The 20,058-nt window shown below is 39.1% G+C and overlaps 2 long non-coding RNA genes across 3 annotated transcripts in view; both read right to left on the bottom strand.

Moving 5' to 3' along the window:
* Positions 1 to 16,159, bottom strand: part of LOC133391175 (uncharacterized) — a 49,841-nt gene extending 33,682 nt beyond the window's left edge. The window contains exons 1-4 of one of the 2 annotated variants that reach the window (XR_009764665.1): positions 15,965 to 16,159; positions 15,417 to 15,900; positions 15,148 to 15,346; positions 13,753 to 15,051 (exon numbers count right to left, since the gene is read on the bottom strand). This is a non-coding gene — a long non-coding RNA (uncharacterized LOC133391175). Of the gene's footprint in view, positions 1 to 13,752; positions 15,052 to 15,147; positions 15,347 to 15,416; positions 15,901 to 15,964 lie in introns of those variants that run through there. The other variant, XR_009764666.1, reaches the window with a different exon arrangement.
* On the bottom strand, positions 5,160 to 9,951 carry LOC133391176 (uncharacterized). The gene is made up of 5 exons (XR_009764667.1): positions 9,807 to 9,951; positions 9,679 to 9,731; positions 8,547 to 9,214; positions 8,395 to 8,486; positions 5,160 to 5,626 (listed from the first exon to the last, which is right to left on the bottom strand). It is a non-coding gene; the product is annotated as an uncharacterized LOC133391176 (long non-coding RNA).
* Positions 16,160 to 20,058: the final 3,899 nt, after the last annotated feature.

Below are 20,058 nucleotides of genomic sequence, written 5' to 3'. Positions count from 1 at the left end.
GAAAAAAAAAATCTACGCGTGTTTGTTTTTTTTTGTTTAGCTTTAGATAACAAAAAAATACGCAGCAAGTGTGAGCGATCGCTGAACGAAAGAAACGCACACAGCGCAACACGAAAGAAACAAAGATTCTCTCCCCTTTTTTTAAGCCTACGAAATCTTCCATCGGCTTGATTCTAGGTTTTTACGCACACCATGATAAAAATTACCCGCTCTTTGTCCGTAGGGCACTGAAAGCCAAGCCCACAAGTGGTACAGGCAGGCCTTGGCCGACAACGGTTGTTGAGCCAAAGAAGAAGAAAAAGAAGAAGGAGGGTGTGAATGGATGTCGCCGATGGTTCCAATCATTAAGGACAATGGTTAATTACGCCTATTCGTAAATATGCGCCGAGCATAACACTACAATGAGGGAATGGCATTTAATGCCAATGATTGAAGATTGTTTACCGCGGCTAAAATAATTAGTCGTTTGGACATAAAGTAGGCTTTCCATCTAATTGAACTACACGACATTCATTACTCATATAGGATTGCTCCGGTACAAACGGTAAATGTTTGGAATTGGTTTTCCGGAAGTTTTCCAACGCATAATGGAATTTTCGCAATATTTACTAAAAAGGTTGTTGACTACATATATGATACATTGATCTATGCGGATTCAGAAAAAAAATACACGACAAGGTGTTAGAAGATGTAATGCGCGTATTGGACGAGAAAGAAATTCTGCTTAATCAAGACAAATGTCTGTTTAGGGTCCTAGTTTTTTTTTTTTTTTGGGATCATTCCAAAGTATTACACCGGGCCTAGGAAAAGTAGAAGCCGTAAATAAATTTCGGGCACCTTTCTCAACGGAAACAAAATCGAAGTTTCCTTGATACAATCGCATACCTCAGCAAATTCCTGCCTAATTTAGTCACCATAACAGCACCGTTGCGCCAGTTGACCCATAAAAAGGTACCGTAAGCCATTACAAGTAATATTCAAACCCGATTCAAGATCATGCGCACGAATCAAACGATGGTTACTTAGACTACAATCGTTCAAATTCATAATTAAGCATCGGAAAGGGAATATTACGGACCCATTATCTCGATTGTTGTCTGACAAGCAAAAATACTTTTTTGACGAAGAGAGCAAATTTTTAGTTGGCGCAATGATGCAGTCAGCAGCGATTGATATACATAAATTTGACGAAGTAGTGAAAAGGACGAAGAACTGGAAAAATTAAAAAAAAAAGTTTACTAACAAATGTCAGAGTAGAACCAGGCATACAAGCCAATGCACCCTTTAAGGATGATCTGGGAACAATAGGAGAAATGTTAGGCAGGGGAAACAAACTGATTGTGCCAATAACACTTCGATTCCGAATATTGGAACTAGCGCACCAAGGACATCCGGGAGCATCAGTTATGAAACAACGCTCAAGAAAAAGGGTATGGAGACCAGGCATGCCAGAAGTCAGAACCAATGGTAGGATGTTCACTACCTTTGAGGCCATGGGTAGACGTAGTTTTAGACTTCTTATGTCATGTGGAACACATCTATTAGTGGCGATTGGTTACTTCAGCCGGTATAAGAAAATTGAAATTATGAACAGAATACCATCGAAGGAGACAGTGGGAAGGTTGGGAAAAATAAGAACACGTTAACGCTATCCAACAACAATCACTCTTGATAATACTAAGCAATTGGTAGGAAAAGACTTGGCTGGTTTGGTTTAGTCGAACGTCAAAAAAATTATACTGAAAAAGAGCAGCTTAACGGCAAGATTGGCAGAAGGATCTTAATGAATACCTTATGATGTACTTCACCACTTCTCATTCCACGACAGAGAAGACCCCAACGGATTTAATGTTTAGCAGAGCCATAAGATCGAAAATTCAATCAGTGGAAAATATAGAAACATGGATTGCACGAGAAGAAATTATAGATCAAGACAATTCAAAGAAATGAAAAATAAGGAACATAAAGAACAAAAAAGGAATGCTATGTAATCTTTGACAACTGAGGGTGACACGGTACTGGCAAACAATCTGATTCCCAACAACAAAACCCAAACGACATTTGAATTAAACCAATTTCTAGGAGTGGAAAAAAATGGTGCCAAATCTATAAAAGAAAAATAGCTCACTTAAAAAAGACAGAGGGAAAGATAAACACGCAGGAAACAGGCAAAGAAACACAAAGTGTCAAAGACCCAGAAGGGACCGAAGATAGAAATGAGTTGGAGAGGAATCGAGAACAACGTACAAGAAAAACCCCGACAATACCAGAGGATTTCATAGTAGGGTGAAGGAATATAATATGGAAACGATAAGAAATAATTAATTAGAATAGTCAATTAAAGGAATATGGGTAGAACATGAACAAATAAATAAAACGTATAAAAACAAATGATGTGGTAATCACAATATCGAGCAGCACGACTATTCCGGATCGGATTGACTCGTACCGATTGGATACCAATCCGAACCGATCGGGCGGCTTTATTAAGGAGGATAACGAACAAGAATATTCATATATGGAAGCCATCGATAGCGGACGCGACCTACGGTACCACAAAATCTATTAGAGCACATCTGCACCCCTGCAAATTGCACCACAATTGGTACACTTACCCTATATAGTGTGAAACTCTGTATAAACTTTGAACAATTTATGTGGCAAATCAATACAATTTGCTAAAAGAACTGTCCAATTTAGAAAACCGATTACAATGTACTTTCTCTTATTTAATACCTTTCCAATTAGAAACCCCTTTCTTATTTGGAAATGTTGTACAGTCCATTAATTGTTAGTACAGGCGTCCCCCGAGTTACGACCCCCTCGAGTTACGACGATTCGCAGATACGACGATTTTGATTTTGACAGTTAAAAGTTGTCATTGACAAGAAATTGATATATTTTTTTGAATATCTGGGCTGATAACCGTTATACACACATTTCCAAAGATCCCACAACTACCCTATCTTGAATACAGGCGGTCCCCGAGATACACGGTACCTCTTATACGCGGATTCGGAGATACGCGGTTTTCTAAATTTAACAATTCTTTGAGCAAATTGTACTGATTTGACACATCAATTTTAAATTGCCAAATAATTTCCGTTTTAATCGAATGTTAAAAACTATTTCAAATGGTTTAAAACTGTTATATTCAGTCAGAATCATATCAACTAATTCATAAAGTAACTATAACCTCCCCCTACTTGCAAAATTACACGAACATTACTAATATTTTAGCTGGAAACCACGAGATTCGACTTACGCGGTATTTTGTGGCCGTTTTCGGTCCCCATTAACCATGTATCTCGGGGACCGCCTGTATCTATATTGTGTACGGTTTTTAAAATATAATTATTATATTATCAAGCATTATTTTAAATAAAATACACGATATCATAAACTTCAACTCTTCAACTTCGGTTATAAACTTAATATTCATAGATATTCAGCATACGACTTTTTCGACTTACGCCTTGCTTTGGGACATTTTTTCGGTCCCAAATACAGTCGTATCTCGGGGGACACCTGTACATTTTTGTACCTCTAATTTGGAAACACTCTGAAATCTGTACCCCGCTTATCAGTGTATGGTGTTGCATGGTCATTGAATGATGTATGCTGCAATCTGCAATCGTATTCGCAGTTTCCTGTAGCAACAGTCAAGGCTGCATACTGAATGTTCCTTCTCTTTCAAGTTTACAGAGTTTTCATAGCCAATTCGATATTGTTTCGTCGTGAATAGTTTTCGAATAAAGTTTCCTTTTCTTTCTTTGATTTTTGCTGCTAATATTTACCGAAGCCGTTGTAATAAATTGCTGATGAAAAGAGGGAAAAAGCCTTTTCGCCCTCTATTTATCAATTTAAGATCGATAGAGATGTGTACATAAATAATCGACCGTGCGCGGATGTGATCCGATCCGCAGTTCAAATCTGCAAGATTCGCGTAGCTGCTAGAACAGATATTTTAAACTTGTTATTGGTTTTCATCACGTCTGACTTTGGCATCATACAGGGTTTTCCAAGCCACTTCAATGTTGAAACTGAAAATTTCAACCACGTTAAACGAAAGCTGATGGCTGCACGGGTGATTTCAAGTCTGAAAAGCCAGTTCAATACAAAAAGTTTTGTTTTCAAAATCGTTATACGGACGTCACACGAAGCGTAAACTTTGGCGTAAACTGGATTTCAGCCATACAACCCTGAAATCTTTTGACAGGAAGTTTACGCTCTCCCATACAAATCAAGCGTAAACTTTTTGAGTTTACGCCTCGTGTGACGTCCGTATTACACTATTTTTCAATATCGGTATAACCGTATCAATAAACGATGCGCAATCTCAGATTGCGCATATATTTATCTGTCAAAAAATATATCGTTTCCGCGAAGCCAACCCTGGCCTATAAACGTCATTTGCATGCGTTGTGTTGTTTTGTTTTGGCTTCCGCCACAACTGAACGTGTTAATCCGTAAGCAGCTTCATTTTCCAGCCATGAGTGATTATTTATCAAACAACGATCATAATTACAACCGGCGTCTTCGGCGAAACCGTCGGTGGTGGATGCGACCAGTTTTCTTCCGCAGAAGACAGGATGGAAATCGTCTGTTGGACGACATCAAGGCCGAAATGGTAAACGATACGATAAAAAATTTTATGCGGATGAAACACGAAGATTTCGATCGTCTTTATGCCTTGGTCGGTCCAGAAATAAGCCGCATGGATACAAATATGCGAGAAGCGATCACGGCCCAAGAAAGGCTTTTAATAACATTGCGGTATTTGGCAACGGGGGAGACATTTGCAAGCTTGCAATACTTGTTTCGGGTAAGTATGTTTTGTTTTTTTTCTTGTTTCGGCGGTCCGATTGGAGACGGTAGTGGCGTCGGTCTTTTCCATGGCAGCACCGTGGCAACATCGAATCTCATACAAACCGTCTCCCCGTACGCAGGACTGATAAAACTTTTTCGGACAAAAGCAAGTGAAGAGAAGTTAGCAATCGAAAACGATGCAAGAGCCTAATGTTGAACGAATTAAAATGAAATGTTCGGATTTTAATGAGTATTGTATAATTTTAGGTTTCTAAATCATCGATTGCCAAAATTGTAAAGGATGTGTGTGCTTGTTTAAATAAACATTTGCGGAGCTATGTAAAGGTATGTTTTTGTAATTTTTTTTATTTTATTTTTTATTGTGTTCCAGATCCCACTCCAGCATCGTCTGCCGCAAACGATTAGTGGCATCGTTTTGTTGGTCTGGTGGTAAATGGATTAACCATGCCCCCACCCACTGGCCAAACATGGACAAATAATTTTCCATCGCTGGAGTGGGTGCTGGGCTTGGTGCTGGGGTCGGTGCTGGGGTCGGTGCTGGGGTTTGTGCTGGGGTTGGTGCTGGAGTTGTTGTTGCTCGGATTGGTGCTGGGATCGGTACTGGAGTTCGTGCTGGGGTTGGTGCTGTAGTTGGTGCTGTAGTTCGTGCTGTTGTTGGTGCTGGATTTGGTGCTGGGATTGTTGGTGCTGGGATTGTTGGTGCTGGGATTGTTGGTTGGGGCGGAATTGAGGAATAGGAACAAGAAGGGATTGGGTGGGCTTGGGTGGAGGTGTCTTGTTCTAGGTCGTCATCGAACTGAAAAGAGAGATAAAAAATAATGAGATAGCATAATCAAAAAGTTACAAAATAAATAAGGTTGCATTAATATCCAACGACGAGCAATACATATGAGTTAAATTTATGAAATATATAATTAATTTATCTTTGTATGTGTTATTATGTTTATTTGTCTATCGATGGACAATAATGCCCTCTCGAACCATTTTTGCAATGTTTTACAATGAGTTCTTTACAATGGATTACAATAACATAGAACATAAAAATGTGCACTATGGAACCAAGTTTAACACAGAAACACGATCATTAAACTCAGTTGGCGAAATCCTCGGCTCAAAAGCGTCGCTGACTGCGTTGAAAGCACGGCACATGAGTAGGAACGGGTCAGAGGAGCCAAATTGCGTTCTACGGTCGTCGAGGGCCAACATTGCCCGAGTCCGGAGCGGCCTGGCCGGAACGTACAGGTTGATGGCAGCCAGTAGTGACGGAGAGTCAATACGGCCGTCGAGAAGTCCCGTGATGAACGACAACCTGGCTTTTCGTATACGCTCACTTAGGGTGGGTAGCCCGAGTAGTAAACACCTAGTCCGGTAATCGAGCCTTTGGTTCCATGAGCGAAGTGCAAATCGTGAAATTTTTCGCTGGATTGATTCCAATCGAGCTAACGGACGCGCTGCAGTTGGCCACCATACGATATTTGCATATTCCATTAACGACCGGATAAGTGAACAATAGAGAGCCTTGGTGCAAGGTATATCATTAAGCTCGCGAGTCATATTGATAACTAGTCCTAGCATTCTATTGCTGGTGGCTACTACATGATCCAGTTGATCCTTAAATGATAGTTTTGTATCAAGCAAAACACCTAGATCCTTAACACATAGTTTTCGCACCAAGGACTGTCCCTCAAGCGCATATTCATACAATGATGGGCAGCGAGAACGACTGAAAGTGATGACTTCACATTTATGTGTGCATAGGGATAAAGCATTACGGTTGCACCAACACTGGAACTCATGCAAGGAAGTTTGCAGTCGGGCGTGGTCTTCTGGTTGACGAATAACACGAAAAATTTTCGCGTCATCTGCGTACAGTAGATGATTATCAGCCGGAAGGATCAATGTCGCGTCGTTGATGAAAAGAAGGAACAGCAAAGGACCCAGGTTGCTGCCCTGCGGGACTCCAGAAGATGCATGCACTGGACTTGACATGTACGGGCCTAACTTCACAGAATATTGACGATCTGTAAGGTACGATCTGAGCCACATTATCATAGGGTTTGGGAGACCAAGTAAGTCGAGTTTCGCTAGCAAGATGGAGTGCGATACACTGTCAAATGCTGCCTTGATATCCGTATAAATAGCATCTAGTTGTAAACCGTTATCGATAGATTTATGGCATTTGCTAACAAATTCTAGTAGATTAGTCGTTGTAGATCGCCTGGGTACAAAACCATGTTGATTCACACTAATATAGTTGCAGGCCGAGGCCAACAATGGCTCGTAGATTAGCATTTCGAACACCTTTGCACACACGCTGAGTGAGGTTATGCCACGATAGTTTACAGCATCATTCTTACAGCCCTTCTTGTAGATGGGTGTCATCCAGGAAGATTTCCAAGTGGCAATTTTTATTATCATTTCAGATGCCGTCCACAGCAGAAGAATGGAAGGAGAAATCAAAAAAGTTTGAACAAAGGTGGAATTTTCCGCATGCAATTGGGTCCATTGATGGCAAACACGTACAAGTGGAAAAGCCTAGTAATAGTGGATCAGAGTATTACAACTATCAACATTATTTCAGCATTGTTTTACTTGCGGTAGTAGATGCCGATTACAACTTTTTACATGCAGATATTGGAGGAAAAGGTGGAATATCTAACGGAGGTGTATTTAAAAACACACGCTTATACCAGAGGCTGGAAAACAACAGTTTGAATGTACCGGAACCTGAACCACTGCGAGTTCCATATGCAATGCGAGTACCTTACTTTCTTTTAGGCGATAAAGCGTTTGCTTTTACCAGGTACTGCATTCGACCATTTGGAGGCATGCATGCGGAAGGGACAATTGAAAGAGTTTTCAACAAACGTCACTCTCGTGCTCGAATGATCGTTGAAAATGTGTTCGGGATTTTAGCCAACCGTTTCCGCATTAATAAAAGCCCGATTCTGCTAGAGCCAGAAGATGCTAAAACGGTTATTATGACAACAATATATCTCCATAATTTTCTTCGACAGAGTGCTTCACGCAATACATACACTCGCCCTTCATCTTTTGACAGGGTCGTCAATGGGCGTTTTGTAGAAGGCGAGAGAGCTCCAGCTACAATGAGCGGACTACAAGGCATACCCTGTCGCACGCCAAACGACTTGTTGAATATACGTTTACACATTGCACATGATCTTAAGTATAATAACCAACTTAATCATTAATGCAATACAACTCTTTGTATGTGTCAATTATTAAGCTAATTAGTAGTTATTAAATCGTAGAATGTGCGTAGATTACATGCAATTATACATTATATGAATAATATGCTAACCCACATCGTCGTTAGTACACTTGTACCTTTGCATTGTCCACCCACCATTGTTTAGATGAAAGAATGGTTCAACGTGAATCACGCTTGGCAAGTTATTCAGATAAAACGATTTATTTGCGATCGTTTGAGAACGGTCCATATGAGGCTTCAACCCATGACGGGCATGTTGTTGCTGTGCCACAGGACCGCCCTTAACTCGCAGTGAAATATAAAATTTACAGATAAATAACAAAACAACTTACCGTATCGAGATGCGTGCCGTCCTTCATGGTATCATCGAGGAACCTCATCGCGTCGAAGGCGAACCATCTTGGGTGGAAGACGTCCTCAGCCGCTACGAATGATAAAATTATGTCATTGAACAATTTCATATTATTTTAAATTTGATTAGTACCTGCTCCGCTTTGCTGACTTTTACGCAGCTTGGACTTATAAGTCCTGTAGCTGGTCAGCAGCTTCCTCCACTGGTAGCTCGCCTCTTCGACGGTGAGGTCCAAGAGTCCACCAATCTCGGTCCACGCATCCCTTCGCCGAATACCGTTTTTGTAGAACTCCGACCGCTTTTGCCATAAAGCAGGCCGTCGTTCCACCTCGGCAATTAGCCGAAGGCTTTTCTCAACATTCTGGAAGCAAATCAATAATAAAAAAACGATTAATCTCGACTCTATTCATTCACCATCCCCATGACCCCGTTATTATTTTGATGGCCCGGAAGATGCAGCAGTTTTCTTCCATTATCAGTCCTCTAACTCGGGAGAGCTGTAATATAAAATATTTAAATATACATAAACGTTCCTGTAAAAATAAGAAAGTTTTTTTTAATCGCAGCGGCAACAGCAATAGCTTCCATTGTAGCAGTTGGGGTAGAGGTTGCAGCAAAAATGGTGCAGGAAAGCAGGGCCAGCAGGAATAGTTGGTATTCCGAAATATAAGAAAGATTTCCTGTTGGAAGAAGACCAAAACCGCATAACCTACATTCCAGAATTCCAAACGATTATTAGTGTATGCGGACTAATAAGAAACATAACATCCCGTGGTACAGCCAGGTCAGTTCTCAAAGAGCTGCAATGTACAAATAAAACATTTCAGTTCAATGGTTTATTCCTGTAACAATAAAGACTAGCTAGGTACATTAAATTAGTACAATTTTTACAATTTACTATTTTTACAATTTAATTTTTTTACAATTTTTGCAATCTACAATTTTTACAATTTGACTTTTTAACAATCTACAATTTTTACAATTTTTTTTAACAAACTGCAAAGCAGCTGTCGTTTAAAAAAATTGCCGGTAGCTGGAGAAGCAGCAGCGGTGTTGTTTTTTTTCCAAGCCGGAAAATAATCGAAATTTAATAATAATTCAATTGTTGCCCATATTTCTAAATTTCTTTAGTATAACCGCATACACAAATCACAAACACTGAACATATATCATTTAAGGAAAAATAAAGCTACAAAAAAAAAACCCAAGCATTGCTTCCACTACAAAAACACCGGTATAAAAAACAGAATGATTATATATTTACCAATTTTATATAGTTCCGGCGATTCGGCACGTTCGGCGATTCGTTCTCCATGGCTGTAATCAAAATTTAATTAGATTTTTGGCTCAAAAATCAACGCTCATCTCATATTTTTTCGTTTCAATACCTACCGCTATATGTAAACAAACGTATTAATCCAAGATTGCGCTAAGATTGCGCATGAATTTTCGAGATTTATATGTCCGAGATATATAAATATTTTTTGACAGATAAATATATCAAATCGGGCCGTTTGACAGATAAATATATGCGCAATCTGAGATTGCGCATCGTCTATTGCTACGGTAAGCCATTTCAATCTGTCAGTTTGGCGGGCTCTCGCCACAGTGGGGTAGAAGGAAATAAAATACGTCAAAATGTTCAACAATTTATATATTGATTTTCAATGTGCAGCATTTGTATTTTCTAATGCAAATACAATTTTAAAATTTACTGTAAACTGTTAATATTATTGTTGATAAGATGATTGCTAAACTATATTTGTTGTGACTAGTGTATTAACAAAATGCATAATGATGTAAAATTTGTCCATGTCATAATATTTGCTCATTGTTATCATTTTTCCCGGCATGTCAAAACATCGTATCCATAAAGTGCACCTTTTTTCACATGGTTGCCATTCCGAAGTGTTGAGGGAGCTTGTGTGGAGCAATATAATTACTATTTGGTTTCATTAAAACATATTAAAAATGGAAGAGTTACCGATTGAAATCAACAAAAATAATGAGAGAAGTGACACTCTAGATACTACTGCAACTCAAGAACAATCATCTTTTATAATGCAGACGCAGAAAAAAACTAAATTTAAGACAACAAGTAACGCTGATCGCGAAAGAGTTATTAATGCGCATCAAAAAGGGTGTAGCCCAGCAATAATAGCGCAGACTTTAAATATCAACGTGTCGACGGTATACAGCATTATCAAAAAAATCAAACATACTTCGAGTCGAGGTGTCAAAACGAGGAGGTCAGCATGAGAAAAAAATTCGTATAGAAATAGGTAACAAAATTAGGGAATGGATTGATGAAGATGCTACAATATCTTTAAAAAAAAAATTCACAAAAAGTGCTGGAGAATTTCAACCTTCGAGTGAGTAAACCAACGATTGCTCGGGAAATCAAACATTTCCATTACTCACTTAAACGGATTCAAAAAATACCTGAGCGTCGAAACAATCCGAACACTATACAGGTACGAAAAGAGTACGCGACAAGTTTTTATGCTCTTCCCGGTCAAATATCAGACACAAATATAATATTTATTGACGAAGTGGGATTTTGCATTAGTATGCGTGCTAGTCGAGGTAGATCGGCATTAGGAAAGCCAGCAGTAACAGTGGTCCCGCAAATTCGAACGAAAAACATTTCGGTTTTTTGTGCAATGAATAGAAGAGGAATATTGCATTACGTGACAAAAGAGAGAGCAATTAACCGAGAATCCTTTTTGCAGTTTATTATCGATCTGAAAGCAAAATCAGCAGAAACCCTTACAGGAAACCTGATTTTTGTGATGGACAATGTCGCCTTTCACAAGTGTGTAGAGGTGAAACAGGCTCTTGAAGATGGAGGAGATGAAGTTCGTTATTTACTACCTTACTCCCCATTTTTAAATCCTATCGAAAATCTTTTCAGTAAATGGAAAGAAATAACTAAGCGTGCCAACGCAAATTGTGATGTAGAATTGTTGGAGGCCATAGAAGAAGGTGCTTCGTTGGTGACAGCAAGTGACTGTGAAGTATATGTACGGCATATGTGGTCGTATATTCCCCGATGCATGAATGAGGAGGAGATAGTAGATTGAACTGTTCTGTTTATTTTATTAAAGTTTATTGTTGTGTTAATTAAAAACGAATTAAACAGCTATGATGTTTGCAATAAGTTTGCGACATACGACTCTTTCGACTAACGTCTTGCTTTGGGACATTTTTTCGGTCCCAAATACAGTCGTATCTCGGGGGACACCTGAACTCGGTATTTTCTAAGGTTTTATTGTTTTGGAACCTTAAAGCGATCAAAGAATTGTTTGGGTGCAGTTTTTGAAATAAAAAGAAAAATTCAGAAATGATGCCATTGAACAAATGTCGTATCATTTTCATAGCCTTATACCAACGACACACGAAAAGTAAACTTGATAAGTTAACGCTTGATTTGTATGGGACAGATTGATCTTCCCATGAAGAGATTATTGAGTTGTATGGCTAAAATCCAGTTTATTCCAAAGTTTGCGCTTAGTGTGACGTCCGTATTACGGTGCATACGTCAAATGGGTACAATTTACTAGTGTTGGGAGAATTCCTAGAAAAATTCGATCGGATCGGATCCCGTTTGTAGGATTTGATTCCCTTAAAGATTCGTTTGCGATTGGGATTTGATTGCAATTCGATTGGGATAGGGATTCTTTTGCGATTTGATTGGGATTGAGATTAGTTTGGGATTCGTTTGGGATTCGATTGCGATTCTGATTGGGATGGGAATTGCGAATGCGATTGGGATTGGGATTCATTTGGGATTATGATTGGGATTGCGATTCGATTGGGATTGGGATTGTGATTCGGTTGGGAATCGGATTGCGATTCGGTAGAGAATCGGATAGCGATTGGGAATAGGATTGAAATTAGAGGTTGTCCCCGTAATACCGCGTCAAAATATAAGGGCATATGATGTGACTCGAGTGCTTGAGAAAAAGTATCAAAAATGCTCATTTTCTATTATGATCCGTGTTTGATAACTCGATTTGTCTCTGGTTTGATATATCTAACTGAACGAAGGTCATTTGCATTACCTGACAAACGGAGCCCGTTTTAAGTAAAACAGCTTTCCGTCAGGTTAAAGCTACGGAAATCGTTTTGTTTTACGGTTTATCTACTTAATACAAATATTTAAACCAGAAGAATTGCATGTAATTACATTCAAAAGGGATTTTGTTGTTTTTTTTTTACTTAAAAAGGGTGGGCTAGCTAAATGCACAGAAATTAGATAAACATAACGAAAGCGCTGGTTTGCATGACATTGCCAAAAACATTAAAAGAACAATGATACGCCACACGAATACATTATTATAAATTGGTACGATACTTCCTGCGTTTCGCGTTGCAGTTTGTTTTGACAAACAAAGCCATTTCAGATCAATTTGGTTGGTTTAAGAATTAACAGTCAGAAATGGATTAAAATTAACAGTCGTTAAAAATTAACCAGAGTCGTTAAAAATTGCTAGAATTTGGCATCGTGAACGCATTGAGTTCATTTGTTAATTTTAACGACTGGTCCTATGCCGCCGTTAAACAAACGACTGTCAAGAGCGTATGCGATACAAATTAACAGTCGTTTAATTATACTGCTCGAATTTTTTCCCCGTGTTTGCCTATATGGTATATCGAGCAGTCGTTAACTGTTTTGACAATCGTTTAATTTAACAGGAATGAACAACAAATGAACTCAGTTAAACCAAAATGTACTTTAAACGACTGTTAAAATGTGTTCATTTATTCGCGATGCCGGCTAATGTCTCGAGTCAACAAAAGAAGACTCTAACAAGCTTGTGTAATACCGATTTTGATTCAGTTCGGGTAGCGCGGTTTTGTTGGATACTTTTCCGTTTGAATCAGATAATCGACACTACCCAAATAGCCAGCTCGTACTTTATAGCTGATTTAGGGCTGTTTAACGAAAAATCGTTCCGATGTCGTACTTTGTGGCTGATTAAGAGATAGACGGTACTTTGCGGAACTACGGAGCTTTTTAACAGGCACATGGTACTCTTTGGAACTTTGCGGCTGATTAGCACTATGTGTAGGGCTCATGATGGAACTTTCAGGCTTGTTAAGAACGTGTACCGAACTTGGTGGAACTTCATAGCTTTTCAATGCATGACATCGGTACAAGGTGGGTCTTGTCAAAATGTCAAAGACAGACGCCGGTAATCATCTCATTGCTGCTGTACAAGTTAGATTAGTTCTTTGAAGAAGGGATTTTGAAGAAAGTGATTGTGAATTATCAGTAAATTGTGATACGTTTCATGTAATTTATGAATATTAAGGATTTAAAAATATACACATGTACACAAACAAAACAAATCCTGTTGTTTATTTCATCGATGACGCTTGCTTGAAAATAAAACGCAAAGAAAAATAATCCCCGGCACCGTAGCTTATGGAAGCTGCTTAGGCGCTATTTAGAAGGAGCGCCTGGAACTTTGATGCTGTTTATCTACTGCAAAAGGCGAATTAGAGCAGCGATCTTTAGCGTGCCAAAATGAGCTGCTTAAGCAATTCTGGCTATTTGGGTATAGTCGACATATAGCAAAAGTTCGTGTAATGTAGCATTTAATGGGAAGTAATAGTCAGAAAATAAATTATTTGATTTGATATCGAATTAAGGTCCACGTATCTCAGAGACTACTTGTACTAATTATGATGTAAGTACAGTAGAACGTCGATTATCCGGGCACCTCGGGACCGGACGGTTGCCGGTTAATCGATTTGCACGGATCATCGTCCAAAAATTGTCAAATTCATATAAAAATTGTAAGATTCACTAGTTTTATGATTAATTCACATTGAAATAATCGAACAATCGTTAGTAGAATATTATTTTAATCAATGACTATAGGTTTAACAACTGTTCATAAACAAAAATGAATTTCGAAAATACCACTAGACACTACAGAGCTGCACAAAAAATTGATTGCCCACGTGACTATCGCTGCAAATTTTCGCCGTATGTTTGAATAGCTGTCACATTTATGCCCACGGTTAAGACGCCCAACGGTTACTCCGCCCCCGGATAATCGACGTTCTACTGTACTAAAAAGTAAAATATTTACGTAAAACAAAATGACCCATTATTTCAGCTGTAACTAACCCCCCCGCCCCCGTCCCCCCACGATGCAAACTTGAAAAAAATGCTAGACCACATTGGGCTTGGGTTTCAAAGTTTCCAATCCCAACCAGAACTGGGATTCTAATATACGAAGCTCTTCTGAGATTCTTTTTTCCTAGCACTACAATTTAACGCAACAATTGAAAAATGTAAAATGAATTGCGGTTATAACAATCGTTAGAAGTCACTGAACACTAAACACTAAACAAATTTTCTACGCGAATGGTTACATTTCCTCATAAATAATTGTATAACATTATTTTTTTAACTGAAAAACTTATCATTCGAGTTGTGCGAAACTCCCAGTTACGCGAATGTCCCTGGAAGGCATCATTCGGGTAACTCGGGAAAAAAGTAGTTCAAGTACCAACCACCAATACCAGTTGGTGGTACTCTTGGAACGCATCACATAAAGTCTACCACTACTGTCTGTTAACCGGAGCCAGTTTGCAATTTCCCTTCGTATGCTTGCGCGTCCTGCCGATAAAAATTGACGATTCTGTCAATTGTTTCAATGTGCTGTTTGTCATGGACGTAAAATACGTACGGATTGACGACGCACGTAACACTTACCATTGTGGAATACGGCAAAACATGATTCGAAAAGGAGGTAGAGTTTTTTTGGCAGACATTTTTGTCGACGTTCCGAAGACTGCTCTGTGGGCTGTGGCTCATCACCATTTCGAGATGTCGCTCCTCTCGTTGCTTCTCTTCCGATAAGCAAAGACGTAGCAGTGAACAAGAGGCTGGGTCTTGGTGTAATTTCTTGCGGCTAGATGAAATCGATAAAGAATTTTTGATATTGTCACTGCCCGCGATCAATACGAGATGTCTCACTCTACCTAGATCCGGAAGCGTCAGTTTGTAGTTCTTGTTAATGCTTTGCACAAAGGGCTCATAGTCTGTATCGAAGGTGACCATCGGTTCGACAATTTCGCATTTGAACAGCTTTAACGGTTCTGATTCGAGAAATGTTTTCACCTCCTCGCCAAACGTCTACCAGGAGCGATCAATTCGAGTGGGCGGATCGCGATGGAATTGCTTCGACAGTGCGTATAATTCTTCTGGTCGATCTTTGCTTCGCTTTGGCTTTATCATACTGGTATCACCATTATACAGCTTAATTCTTTGACCGCTGGCCTGACGTCACAGTTTTTCGAGTGAGCACGTAGCGCACGGCAAAAGAGCGATGCGAACAACAATTTCTCGTGCGACTGTACTCACACTTTTGTTTCATTGCCATAAGCGGAGTAACACATGTCATTCTCGTTCTTTCTTTCCTACCTCATTCGTTGTCAAGAGAATCACTGAGCGTTTGATACAAAGCTAGATATCGCGCCGCTTTAAGTCTTAAGTGATGATTAAATGCATGGACAAATGGTTTGCTTACCTGTTCATGACACACTTCGGTGTACGTTAAAGAATTAAGCTGCGATGAAGCTCAAGTTCGTGTAATAAACGAAACAACGGGTTTCTATCGATCCAATCTTGTAATAGTTATCAATATCCCCAGAAAAGGCATATACATTCACCAACTATTCCATAATACAGGCAAATTGAAGGTTAAGGTTTAGGTTAAGTAAACACTTATTCGACAACACGATCATCAACATAACCGTTCAAATAGACATAGAGCGACAACGTCGCGCGCTATGACTTCTCGCGCAACAAAAAGAAGCTCAATTTTGCGAACAGAGCTAATCGTCTCGCTTGACATTTCTGCTTCATCCGAAATCCGAAACGAATGACAGGAGGGGATTCGATTGTGATACGTAGTTTTTTACGCACACTACGACACATCAACCAAAACAGCCATTGGAATTCACACGCATACATCAACAAATGATCGAATCCCCTCCTGTCATTTCGTTTTCATTTTTCTACCAAGGATACTGTACCAACGATAATGTATTTAGAAGACATCTGGGGAGACATCTGTCACTCTCTGCATACAAAATACAATACTCCGCACCAGCACTCCACGATTTCAATACCATAGCCACCGGAACAGTTATGTCATGTCGAGAAATGTCATTTTGCTCTGAACAACTTTACCTTGTCATTTTAAAACACCTTGGGATATACCCACCTGTATAATAAACCCACTTTGAAGCCCGTGGCAGCGTTCATTCGATACGATTTTATCGGACAAGATTTATATGGGATTTGACAGATAACGTAGGACGTGCGGTTTCGTCGCACCAAGGATAATGTATTTAGATGGTTGATTTTTATCGCTTTTGCTGGGAGACATTTTGGAGGACATCACTCTCTGCATACAAATTTCATTACCCCGCACCAGCCCATTATGCAGGAGCCACCAGAAGAGATATGTCAAGTCGAGAAATGTCATTTTGCTCTCAACAACTTCACCTTTGTAACACCTTGGTCGCACGACGGAATAAAAAAAAATTATTCCGTCAGATCGTCGCATCCGATTTTATCTGTCAATATAATCATGCAGTTTATGTAAGAACAATATGAAATTATTTTTTTATAAAGGTTTAACCATTAAAATCATTCAAATTTTCGCAATATGAGCCGAAAAAGCGTTTCACAGAAGCGTCCGATAAAATCGCATCCGATGGAGCACAGACACGGGCCTAATACGGTGAAGCGCTCAAGGTGTATGAATATTAGGAGGTGAAGTGCTTCAGAGCAAATTGGCATTTCACGTCGTGACATAAACGCAGGACTCCACACAACATCTGAAGCGTTTGGCATCTGTCAGTTGTTATGTTGCGCTCCGTGTTACCCTAGCAATAGACGATGCACAATCTCAGATTGCGCATATATTTATCTGACACCGTAGCAATAGACGATGCGCAATCACAGATTGCGTATATATTTATCTGTCAAACGGATCGGTTTGATATATTTATCTGTAAAAAAATTATATATCTCGGACACATAATCTTGAAAATGTATGCGCAATCTTGGCGCAATCTGAAAATGTATGGAAATGACGTTTATAGCTCTGGGTTGGCTACGCGAAATGACTTATGTTTTGATAAAACGAATATATGCGCAATCTGAGATTGTGCATCGTGTATTAATACGGTCAAACAGATCGGTTTGATATATTAATATGTAAAAAATATATATATATATCTCGGACATAAAATCTTGAAAATTTATGCGCAATCCTGACGCAATCTGCAATTCTATGGAAATGACGTTTATAGCTTAGGATTGGCTACGCGAAATGATATATGTTTTCATAAAACGAATATATGCGCAATCTGAGATTGCGCATCGTGATTTCATACGGTAATACGGTGAAGCGCTCAAGGTGTATGAATATTAGGAGGTGAAGTGCTTCAGAGCAAATTGGCATTTCACGTCGTGACATAAACGCAGGACTCCACCAAGGACCGTAAAGATATCAGGTCAAGTTATAAGCCCGTTTTGACAGCTAGGTGGAAGAAGAATTGACGAAGAAAACTGACAGTTAGTTTTCCGCTTTTGGCGAACGCTTCAAGTTCTCGAAGGAAAATTTCCATTTTAAATCACGGACTGTGTTCTAATAAACTAAAATATTCACCCAAATTGATCTCCACCAAATATTGACCATGCAAAACGTAAACAATCCATCAATACATATACAAGCGGAAAACCAGCTGTCAAAATCGGAGCCCAGGGGGGGGATCGCCAAAAGCGCTATAACTACACCTCATTATACATTCCACCTTGGACTCCACACAACATCTGAAGCGTTTGGCATCTGTCAGTTGTTATGTTGCGCTCCGTGTTACCCTAGCAATAGACGATGCACAATCTCAGATTGCGCATATATTTATCTACACCGTAGCAATAGACGATGCGCAATCACAGATTGCGCATATATTTATCTGTCAAACGAATCGGTTTGATATATTTATCTGTAAAAAAATTATATATCTCGGACACATAATCTTGAAAATGTATGCGCAATCTTGGCGCAATCTGAAAATGTATGGAAATGACGTTTATAGCTCTGGGTTGGCTACGCGAAATGACTTATGTTTTGATAAAACGAATATATGCGCAATCTGAGATTGTGCATCGTGTATTAATACGGTCAAACAGATCGGTTTGATATATTAATATGTAAAATATATATATATATATATCTCGGACATAAAATCTTGAAAATTTATGCGCAATCCTGACGCAATCTGCAATTCTATGGAAATGACGTTTATAGCTTAGGATTGGCTACGCGAAATGATATATGTTTTCATAAAACGAATATATGCGCAATCTGAGATTGCGCATCGTGATTTCATACGGTAATACGGTGAAGCGCTCAAGGTGTATGAATATTAGGAGGTGAAGTGCTTCAGAGCAAATTGGCATTTCACGTCGTGACATAAACGCAGGACTCCACACAACATCTGAAGCGTTTGGCATCTGTCAGTTGTTATGTTGCGCTCCGTGTTACCCTAGCAATAGACGATGCACATTCTCAGATTGCGCATATATTTATCTACACCGTAGCAATAGACGATGCGCAATCACAGATTGCGCATATATTTATCTGTCAAACGAATCGGTTTGATATATTTATCTGTAAAAAAATTATATATCTCGGACACATAATCTTGAAAATGTATGCGCAATCTTGGCGCAATCTGAAAATGTATGGAAATGACGTTTATAGCTCTGGGTTGGCTACGCGAAATGACTTATGTTTTGATAAAACGAATATATGCGCAATTTAAGATTGCGCCTCGTGTATTAATACGGTCAAACAGATCGGTTTGATATATTAATATGTAAAAAATATATATATATCTCGGACATAAAATCTTGAAAATTTATGCGCAATCCTGACGCAATCTGCAATTCTATGGAAATGACGTTTATGGCTTAGGATTGGCTACGCGAAATGATATATGTTTTCATAAAACGAATATATGCGCAATCTGAGATTGCGCATCGTGTATTAATACGGTTATGCTGTGTGGAGCAAGGTGAGAATATAGAGGAGGTGTCCTCTAAGCGTTTCGCATGTTGCCATTTTCAGATTCAGTTTGACAACAGCCGTCGATATTTGTTTACAGGCAGCAGCTGCATTATAACGTGTAAAATGCCGATTTATGGAGTGAGGATGCAAAATATAAATTTTTATTTCTTAACAAATGTTTGTTAAACGAAAACAATTCATTGATTCTATCCAAATATCAGCAACATTCGTCATATTTGACAACTGCCGTCGATTCTGGTTTTGTGATTTGCTCGATGCCCAATTGCTCTACATGACGACACCTCCTTACTACCCACTTTGGAGGGCTGGAGGGGGGAATAGTAAATTCCCAAGCGCCACAGATTAAGCTTAAACGACTGGAAAATTGAATATCCATAGAAAAAAAAAATGAATGCTCCACAGCTTCATTGGTTTGATCAATAGATGGCGTATTACGAACTCATCATTATATTGCTATCCTTTTCTTGCAATGTGTTTCGACAAGTTTCATCTTATCATGACCTATATAGCCTTCT

The sequence above is a fragment of the Anopheles gambiae genome, chromosome 2 (genome assembly GCF_943734735.2).
Source record: "Anopheles gambiae chromosome 2, idAnoGambNW_F1_1, whole genome shotgun sequence".
In the NCBI taxonomy this organism is placed as follows: Eukaryota; Metazoa; Arthropoda; class Insecta; order Diptera; family Culicidae; genus Anopheles; species Anopheles gambiae.
The sequence above is the reverse complement of the archived record's forward strand: the minus strand, read 5'-3'. Positions and strand labels throughout refer to the sequence as shown.